This window comes from Eptatretus burgeri, chromosome 15 (assembly GCF_056783735.1).
Source record: "Eptatretus burgeri isolate ZD-2024b chromosome 15, Ebu_testis_v1, whole genome shotgun sequence".
Lineage (NCBI taxonomy): Eukaryota > Metazoa > Chordata > Myxini > Myxiniformes > Myxinidae > Eptatretus > Eptatretus burgeri.
In genome coordinates, this window is record NC_140975.1 from 5,721,258 (window position 1) to 5,731,247 (window position 9,990).

Here is a 9,990-nt window from a genome sequence, read left to right on the forward strand (position 1 = left end):
CTATTATTTTTCCGCCGGCATTTTGCACCCTTTTTCGCTTTAAAAATCATTTTCTCTGGGACACTAAGGCCGATCGACAGGAAATTTTCACCATAGTTTGTATCTTTTTTGATAGCACAATCACGTTATAATTATGACGTCATTGGTCACGTGGTGCTTTCGCCATCTTGAAAAAAGCGATAAATTTTGGACATCTGTATCTCAGAAACCGTGCAATGGAAAAAATTTTCGTTTGATAAATTTTACTAAGCTCACTGTGGTGAACACGTGTGATTTTTCGTGACGTCATAGGTGAAACGATATACCGGTGAAAATTCGTCAAGTAGAACGCCGTATAGGAAAAATCTGAAAATTTTTGAGCGTCATCTACGCCAAAATTCATCGTCAAAAATGTTTTTTTTGACGTCATCGATGACGTAATTCGGCCGCCATCTTGTTTTTTAGTGTTTTTTAAAAAAAAATCTTCTCCAGAAGGGCTGGACAGATTGAGGTGAGACTTTACAGGTACATTCCCCAAGAGGTCCTTTCTCAAGTTTGTTAATTTCTTGTTGACAGGTCACATGGTTTGTCGGCCATCTTGAAAAAACCTTAAAACCTTCAAACATCTTCTTCTCCAGAAGCGCTGGTCCAATGAAGGCGAGATTTCAGAACTATATTCGTGACATGCATGCGATGCAAGTTTGTTGATTTGAAGTGATAGGTCACATGGTTTGGCCGCCATGTTGGATTTAAGAAAAATATTAAATAATGTTTTCTCTGGAATTTCATAAGCCATTGAAGTGAAAATTTGCAAGTGCCTACCTCCCTCAAGTCTGCATACATGGTAAAAATTTTTTTTTACCTCAGAAGTCACATGGTTTGGCGGCCATCTTGGATAGAAAAATAGACCTTATCCGATTTTCACGAAACTTCACACACTTGTTCGGGTTGACGATGGAAAGCAGAATTTAAATTTATGATATCATAGGTCACAAGGTTCGGCAGCCATCTTGGATTGAAAATGAATAAATTTTAAAAATCTTCTTCTCCAGAAGGGCAAGACAGATTAAGAGGAAACTTCACAGATATATTCGCCATGTTTTTTTTGACGTCATCGATGACGTAATTCGGCCGCCATCTTGTTTTTTAGTGTTTTTTTAAAAAAAATCTTCTCCAGAAGGGCTGGACAGATTGAGGTGAGACTTTACAGGTACATTCCCCAAGAGGTCCTTTCTCAAGTTTGTTAATTTCTTCTTGATTGGTCACATGGTTTGGCGGCCATCTTGAAAAAACCCTAAAACCTTCAAACATCTTCTCCAGAAGCGCTGGTCCAATTACGGGGAGATTTCAGAACTATATTCGGGACAGGAAGTCGATATAAGTTTGTTAATTTCGAATTGATAAGTCACATGGTTTGGCCGCCATCTTGGATTTAAGAAAAATATTAAATAATGTTTTCTCTGGAACCACTTTACCTAACGAAACGAAAATTTGCAATTATCATCTACCATCGTGTATGCACGCATGGTATAAATTATGATGTCACACGTCACATGGTTTGGCGGCCATCTTGGATAGAAAAACGCACCTTTATCGATTAACACGAAACTTCACATACGTGTTCCAATACCCAGTTGGAAGCAGAATTTAAATTTCTGATGTCATAGGTCACATGGTTCGTCAGCCATCTTGGATTGAAAAACAATATCTTTAAACGTCTTTTTCTCTGAAACGGCTGAACAGATCCAGGCGAAACTCCACCACTATGACCGCCTCTCCATGACGAATAAAAAGTTCTCACCCCCTTTTGAGGTACGACGCAACGTTTTGCAGCCATAGTGGATTGAAGGAAAAATATTAATTAATGTTTCCTCTGGAACTACTGCATCAATAAATGCGAAACATCACCTTTATGGTGGAACAATCATGCGGAATGAGGGTTTGAAATTTCAACGGGATCGGGCCCAGGGTTTGGCAGCCATGTTGGTTTTAAGAAAAATATTAAATAATGTTTTCTCTGGAACTGCTTCACCTGGAGAAGCAAAAAATTGCAGTTATCATCCACCATGGTGTTTGCACACGTGGTGCAAATTATGACATCACAAGTCACATGCTTTGGCCGCCATCTTGGATTGAAGGATAAATATTAATTAATGTTTACTCTGGAACCGCTGCCTCTATATATGCGAAACTTTACATTTATAATTCAGGCGACATGCGAAACAAAAGTTTAAAATTTCAACCTGATCGGTCACGCGGTTTGGGAGCCAGAATTATTTAATTATTTGAATCTGGAAGCCAGTAATAACGAAATTGAATGCTTTGTGCTGCCCGGTTCGTAACTCGTCTGTTCCGCGCCCTCTCGAATCAGCCTGTGTTTGTATCACTATTAAATAATGTTTTCTCTGGCACTGCTTATCCTTTAAATGCGAAAATTGCGACTATGATTTAAGTCTCACGTTTTGTCAAAGGCGGATGGACTGGGTACCCGGTCATCACTGCCAGCAGTTATAAAGTGGCATTTCGAGTTATTTTTTATTTTTATTTTTCCGCCGGCAATTTGCGGGTTTTTCGCTTTAAAGATCATTTTCTCAGGAACGGTAAGTCCGATCGACACGAAATTTTCACCCTAGTATGTATCTTTTTTGATAGCATACTTAATTGATAATTATTACGTCATACGTCACATGGTACGGGCACCATCTTGAAAAAACCGATAAACTTTGGACCTCTGTATCTCTGAAACTGTGCAATGGAAAAAAAATTTGCTTCATACATTTTACTGAGCTCCCCATGGGGAACACGGGTGATTTTTCGTGACGTCATCGGTCAAGCGGTATGCCGGTGAAAATTCGTCAAGTAGAGCGCTGCATGGGAAAAATCTGAAATTTCTTGAGCGTCATCTAAACAATTCACCATAGAAAAAATTTATTATGACGTCATAGGTGACTTGGTTCGGCAGCCATCTTGTTTTGAAAAAAATAATTAAAAACATCTTCTCCAGAACGGCTGAACAGATTGAGGCGAAACTTTACACCCACATTCCCAATCCCATGACATCCTTTTACAAGTTTGTTAATTTCTTATTGATAGGTCACATGGTTTGGTGGCCAGCTTGAATTTACCCTAAAAATTTTTTTACCCGTCTCTCCACTGTTACTTTTGTCCTGCTTCATCCTGCCCTGTTCAGTGTACTAGTACGAGCCGTTCGACAAGCCTCGACGATGCATCTAAAATAAATAATACAGTAAGAGAGACATTACGGTCTTAGAGTAATTGGTGCATCTTCTCCAGCACACCAGCTTGGTTACAGTCACGACGCCCCAGGACCCGTTCTGCAGATCTCGCCCGGTTTTGGGGTGTAGCCTTGTCCCGCTGGGTGTAGCCCTACCCCGATGCCCGGTCCCAGGGTGAGGCTCGCTGGCAACCCGAGAACATTTCATGGATTCCGGACCATTTTCCCAACATCACTTTTGATGTTTTCAAATAACCAAAGGATATGTCAATCATCGACAGTACGTGCTGTTGTTCCCTTGACACAGGTCCATCTGTTAAATGACTGCATGTTTTGGGTTCATTATTTTTCTCTTTATCAAGCGAGTAATGTAAAGTACAAAGGAATTTTTTATTTTTTCTTCATTTGAAACACACACTTATGTACATTTTTCATTGAGACAAAATAACTTCACTGATTAAAAAAACCCATCAAATTAGAGAAATTATTTTCAGTGACAGAAACAATCCTGTTTTGTTGGACCTTTATCATACACGTGATGAAAACATAAAAAAAACATTTTATCAAACAGAACAAGTAAATTTAAGATGCAAAAACATGTAACATTTTACCAAATTTCAGGGAGCCATTTGATGGGCATTTTATTTACTTCGATCCTGCAAATCAGGCTCGGATAGTTTTGGGCCTTTATGTTTTTGTTTTTTTTCCACAACTGCTTCCTATACCCACTTTGTTCCAAGATTCACTCCCCTTGTTTTAATTCCTTCCTTTTCTTTCTGTTAAGTAAAAATTAATAATATACCATCAGAGATGGGGGAATCCCCTGCCATTGAATGAAAAAGGTCATACATATTCCAGATAATGAGGGAGGTGAATTGGAAACAAGACACCATTTGGTCATCATCTCGAAAAAGTTACCCTGGGGTGAGGAACGTAGTAACCAAAAATAATTGAAATCAGATAAGCGGTTTTCCATTTATTACAAAAAACATTTTTTTCAAGATGGCCGCCCCAGTCGGGCATCTTGGATCCGGCCACGCCCAAAATCAATAGGGTTCTTCCTTTTCAGGTGGTACATGTGTGACCCAAATTTCAAATCAATATGGCAAACAGTTTATGAGTTATCGCACTCACAGCTATAAATATTGACGCCCAGATGGACAACTGGACGACTTGGGTGACAACAATATCCCCCTTCCGCCACGCAGCGGGCAATAAAAACGACAAAAACAAACAAACTTTGTTTCCTCTTGTTCATCTCACCCTCGCAATTTACAAATGAAAAATCTTTCCACATACTTGCTTCCAAAAACCCTTCCTCCCAGTCTGATTTCCATTATCTGCTTCTATCCATCCCTGAATGACTGCAAACACTTGCCTCACCCACCATCTCCGCCTCCCAGGGGCACCACCCCCTCTCCACTCCCCACGTCTCATTCTACATAGTCCTCATTATGACACTTGTGTGTTCATATTCATGAATCAGTTTCACGTGTTCATTGTTTATTCTTCTCCCATTTATAGGATTGGAACTGCATTTAAGGAATGACACAATTCATGACCGTTTTGATGACGAGGTTACAGTCATCACCATCTTGTGTTACACGATGATAACGATGGATGTCACAAGGATTTGGACAAGAATCACGTGGTGTCGAAATTCTAAACCAACATGAAAAATGTTCTCAGTAACATGGATGGTGCTGTGAATATATGAAAAAAAGAAAAGAAGAACCTGTCCCACATGGAGAGGTGCCATTACTTGTATTACTTGTATGCAGAGAGAATTGGACTCGGCTCCCCAAACTGAGACCTTGGCACAACAAAACGTTTTCCTTTTTTTTTTTTAAACTGCCCAAAACTTTCCCACGAACCTCCTGAATCGCTTTCAACTCAATGACGTTAAACTAGGCGTGCTGTCTTCATTAGTCTGTGAATGTTATGTTGATGGCTCTTCGTCTGTCCTCCGTAGACAAGTGCGGACTGGCTATCTGTTGCTCTTTGAACACACAGTCGTGCAAGCCTTATCACATGAACACTCATTGGCGCATTTGTCTGCCAAGGTCAGCTGCCGGCACGAATAGCAGAAAGCAAAAAAAAAAAAACATCTCTGGTGGCTTTATATGTGCCTCTATTTGTCCGATTAATTCATGACAAATGATTTGACAATTTTTGTTCACCTGTTGAAAAACAGAGGTTTAAACTGTATTTATTTGTTTTGATAAAGGAATGGATTTGTATTTAAAAGGTCAGAGAATGTGATTAGATGGCTAATGTATGTGTTGGTTATATTGCAGCATGTTGCTGTTTTGGTGATGAGAGAAATGGATAAGATGGACAATGTCAGAGATTTAAAATGTTGATGGAATTCCTGCAAGATTTGATGAATTAATTCACTATGAGACATTACATCCAAGAACCAAGACAAAGACGTTTAGCAAGCTACGCACTTGGCAAAATATAAATGCTTTTGGGGGGGAAATTATGGGCGGGTCTGGTGCTACTCGGCTAGTGCTTCTTTTGATCCAAGCCAAGCCAAGGTCGGCTTACTCGCGCAGAAACCAAAAGCATCTTTATTTTATGTATTTTTTATGTGACCCTATATTTGTCAGGAATCAAGTTCAATTGTATAAGTGACTGTTTAAACTGTTTGGAAAATTTTCGTGTCTTTTCACAATGTTGTCAAAGTTCTTGTTTCCAAATGAACGCTCAGCAGCCAAAGTGTGGTCCGGGAGCAATGTCAAATTCGGCAGCTCGACAAATCACACTTCTGGGATGTCAAAAAAAACCAAGTGGCATGGGAAGTGCACAGAGCTGGCAGTCCCGAGAAAGACTCCTGGATGGCCGGCCTGTGACTACAATGATGGACTTTCTTGTTTAATTACTCCTGTGAATTAATGTAAGAATGTGCAACCCAGCTTTGAATTATTTTGGGAATCTATTTTGTGAATTATAAGAACCGAGCACACCAGTGTGTTTTGCACACTGTTTTGCAGACACCTAGCAACAGCACACCAATGCGCTTTGACCTGTGTTGTCGTGATGAACGAGTGATACACGTGATAATGCTTGCATGTGATATTAATCAGAAAAGTGATTTTCACACACCATTTTACCGGGTCGGTTGTCAAATACATAAACATGGGGAACAGTTGGTAACTAGTGGAGGTTGTGTATGGTAACTGTGTTAATTACTTTCAGACTAAGCTCATTTAAAAAAAAAGAGAAAAGGAACTCATTGAGAACGAACCATCATGTTTCTTTTGGTTATAATTAATATCAACTTTTGTTTTGAGATTACAAATTGAGAAACCTTTTATCATATAAGTCTCGTAATCCTAATTTAAATGTATTGGGGTCTTCAAGTGACAGAGTAATGATTGGTTATATCACAGTGAGGTTGTTGATAACTTGTATTTATTGATTGATATATTGTCAATCACTGTAGCTATGGACCTTGTTAATCTGTTAATTGAGGGTAGGAAAAAGTTACTGATAATTTAATCAAGATAATATATTAAGTTGAGGTACTTGCATAGTATTGAAGGAGGGTCTACGTAATTTAATTGATCGACAGATTGGTCAACATTACATTTTAGGAATCACAAGTTAACTGCAAGGGAAAATCAAGTTATGAGGGAAAGCAGCATGGTATTTACATAACCATAATGCAGAATGACGAGAAGAGTGGCGAGACCAACAGCAATTATGAAATCAATTAAATGGAATGAGGAATTGTACCATGTATAGTAACTGTATTGCTCTCACTGATTAGGAGCTGGTACTGACCTGACTGTAATTTAAGTAAAATGCGTCTTCAATTTGTAGAAAGACAAACAAAGAATAAACCAGAATTATGTGGAGTACGAAGGCATGACCATGTGAAATGAATGTTAAATCGGTCAGAATATAAGAATTATATTATTGAAAAGAGTGCAATGATGCTTCAAGCCAATTTAAATATTACTTGTCTTATCTGTCTTCTGATTAATTCGACAGGTGCGTGATTTTTGATTAAGTGGTACTTCTTGTACGTTTACTTAAGTAAGTTGAGGCATTTCTAACACTGACTTGACCATCTTTCATCAGTACAGAAGTGCTAAGTTAGGTGGAAATAAATAAATAAATAATAGTAGTTGCTCCAGAACTGCTTGTGAATGAAACTGTGAATTGTTTAGCAGATATGAATGTTAAAATGATTGCAAATGTTAAAATGGTAACTGTGCAAAATCGAATCGTTTTGGATTCGGTACTTGAAAGAAGTAGATAACTTTCATAATTATTGTACAGATGATGGAATATTTTTCTTGACGAGAAAGGATTTTCTTTTTGAAGGATGGTGAAAAGAATTATTGATTGCAAATTGGAACCTGATAAAGACTGTTGCCCTTTCCACATGGAAATAGCAAATGAGATGAATGTTTTTGAGTGTACATTCAACTGAGATTTCTGGATATTTTAGCATATAATTTAGGTGCGAAAAAACAAGGAAAGGGATATAATATTGATATAACATATAATGCAAGTTAAATGCTTCTGTAAGAACCTTTGTCAGTCTTATTGAAATACATGAGCCCATGACGTTTACTATTTGGTGTTTAAACGAGGCTTAACCTCGATTTTGTTTGTTTCGGAGTGTTGAGAGCAGTTGAACCATGCAATGTACAATTTCGCCTAATGAAGCTTTGGAAGAACTTCCACCAAAAGATTGGACGATGGGGAGAACCCAGATTTGGGTGATTGGGCATTCAACACGTGATCATGAAACTACCCCCTTCCTGAGGAGATAAGATGAGTAATGTTGAAAAAAGAAAAGAAAAACCCACTGAAGAAAAGGTTGGACAAGTCAAACGACAGCAAGGCAAAGTCTTAACGTCGCCGTTGCAAATACATTGTGAACTTGCACAATGTGGCAGCCATCATGAATGTGGTTGCTTCAATGCACAATGAAGGCCCTGAAGGTCCACACAGCGAGTCATCTGCAACATGTGTTCAATGGTGCGGGTGGGGCTCGTGCAGCCATCGCGACTGCATCCAACATGCACAGCTCACTTCGTGAATCCATCCTGATTGCACAAACTGCTGCTATGAGGCCCCAAACTCTGCTGGGGCTGGATCTCTCGGTCACCTCTCGAGTCCTTTTCATCTCCTTCAACCCAGTGTCATGCCCAAGCTCGTACCTGCTAAGATCTACCTTCTCTGCAGCTCAAATAGTGCCTTGACTGTGTTTCCCGTTGGGTACTGCTCTATCTGCACCCTGACTTGCTTATCTTCTGACTTCGGGTCACATGTCTTTTTGATTTGTGACACATGCTGATGAACAGGCCATGAATTAAATGGAAACACACTCACTTACCCGGCTGGGACACTATTGAAATGGTCGTTATCCAGCATTCTTCTGATATGAGCACTTGCTGCCATTGTTGATTGAACTTGTGTAACGGATGTCTTTTCTCCTCCTGTAACGGATTTATTTTCTCCTCCAGGAACGGGGTATGGTGATCATGTGTAATATAATTATTCAAATTTTCCTGATAAGGAAAAAGGGGGGGGGGAATTGTGGAAGAAAAGTAATTATATTAATGTACTCTCAATTATAATCTTGTTGGTGGTGCTTTATAAATTTCATTTTTATGCTATAAGTCGAATTGGCTGTCAGTTATGTTTCCCTTTACCCAAGAGTCTTTTGACCTAAATGTTGATAAAAGGAATGTCTTGCTATGAAACAAAGTGACCTGGTTGATAACACTGCAACTTTTGCCATGATTATGTCATTCTCTTTCACTTAGTGGACACGTATTGTAGTTGGAGTTATTTTTCCTGATGCTTATCAACCCCCTCCACTCCCACTAAAGCATATAAATGCCAGGAAATGTAATCTTAGCTTAGTGCAAATCATTGTGGATGTATACCATCTCAGTGGTTTAGACTCCGTGGAACCATGTTAAGAATAAAGGTTATCTGATCAAATGTACTTTCCGTTGTGGACAGTGAATTAATTGTTTCTTACAAATTGAGTCGTAGGATTTACACCGAGTCGGTTAACAACAAAACTCCACAACAGAATGCACTATGGGAAATAACATTTGATAAAATGATGTCATCTGTACCTTCATGATGACATCATAATTGGACGCATAAAATGCTTTATCGAATCAAGACAAAACTTTCTGAGGGTGATCTACAAGGAAATGTGACGAGTGAATTTAATGGAAACATCATCAGTGACATGGTTTGGTAGAAATATTTTTTTGAAGTGTTATTGACTAACCATATGGAACAAAGCCTGATAACTCTGATGTCATCATTAACATGGTTTGGCAGCAATGTTGGATTTTAGCGAAAACCTTTAAAAATCTACTTCTCTCAAACCGCTGAACCCAATGATGTGAAACTTTAACTTTGTCATCGACTACCCTTGGGGATATATGCATGATCGCTAAAATCTCAGTGTTCACGTGGTCTGGCAGCCATATTGGATAGCAAAACAAACCTTATCTGATCAAAAGCAAACTTCACACATGTGATGAACTCTGGAATTAGAGTCTGGTTTTAAATTTATGACATCATAGGTCATATGGTCAGGCAGCCATATTACTTTGACAAAACAGATCCTTTAAAAATCTTCTTCTCTGAAACTGCTTAACAGATTGATGTGAAAGTTCATATATATACATATATATATATATATATATATATATATATATATATATATATATATATATATATATATATATATATATATATATATATATATATATATGTCGAGATCAGGG

The 9,990-nt window shown here is 38.5% G+C and overlaps 1 protein-coding gene across 1 annotated transcript in view; it reads right to left on the reverse strand.

The window, feature by feature from the left end:
* LOC147011395 (ubiquitin carboxyl-terminal hydrolase 1-like) overlaps positions 1 to 9,990 on the reverse strand; it is a 51,080-nt gene that overhangs the window by 9,211 nt on the left and 31,879 nt on the right. The gene's annotated exons all lie outside the window — the stretch shown is intronic.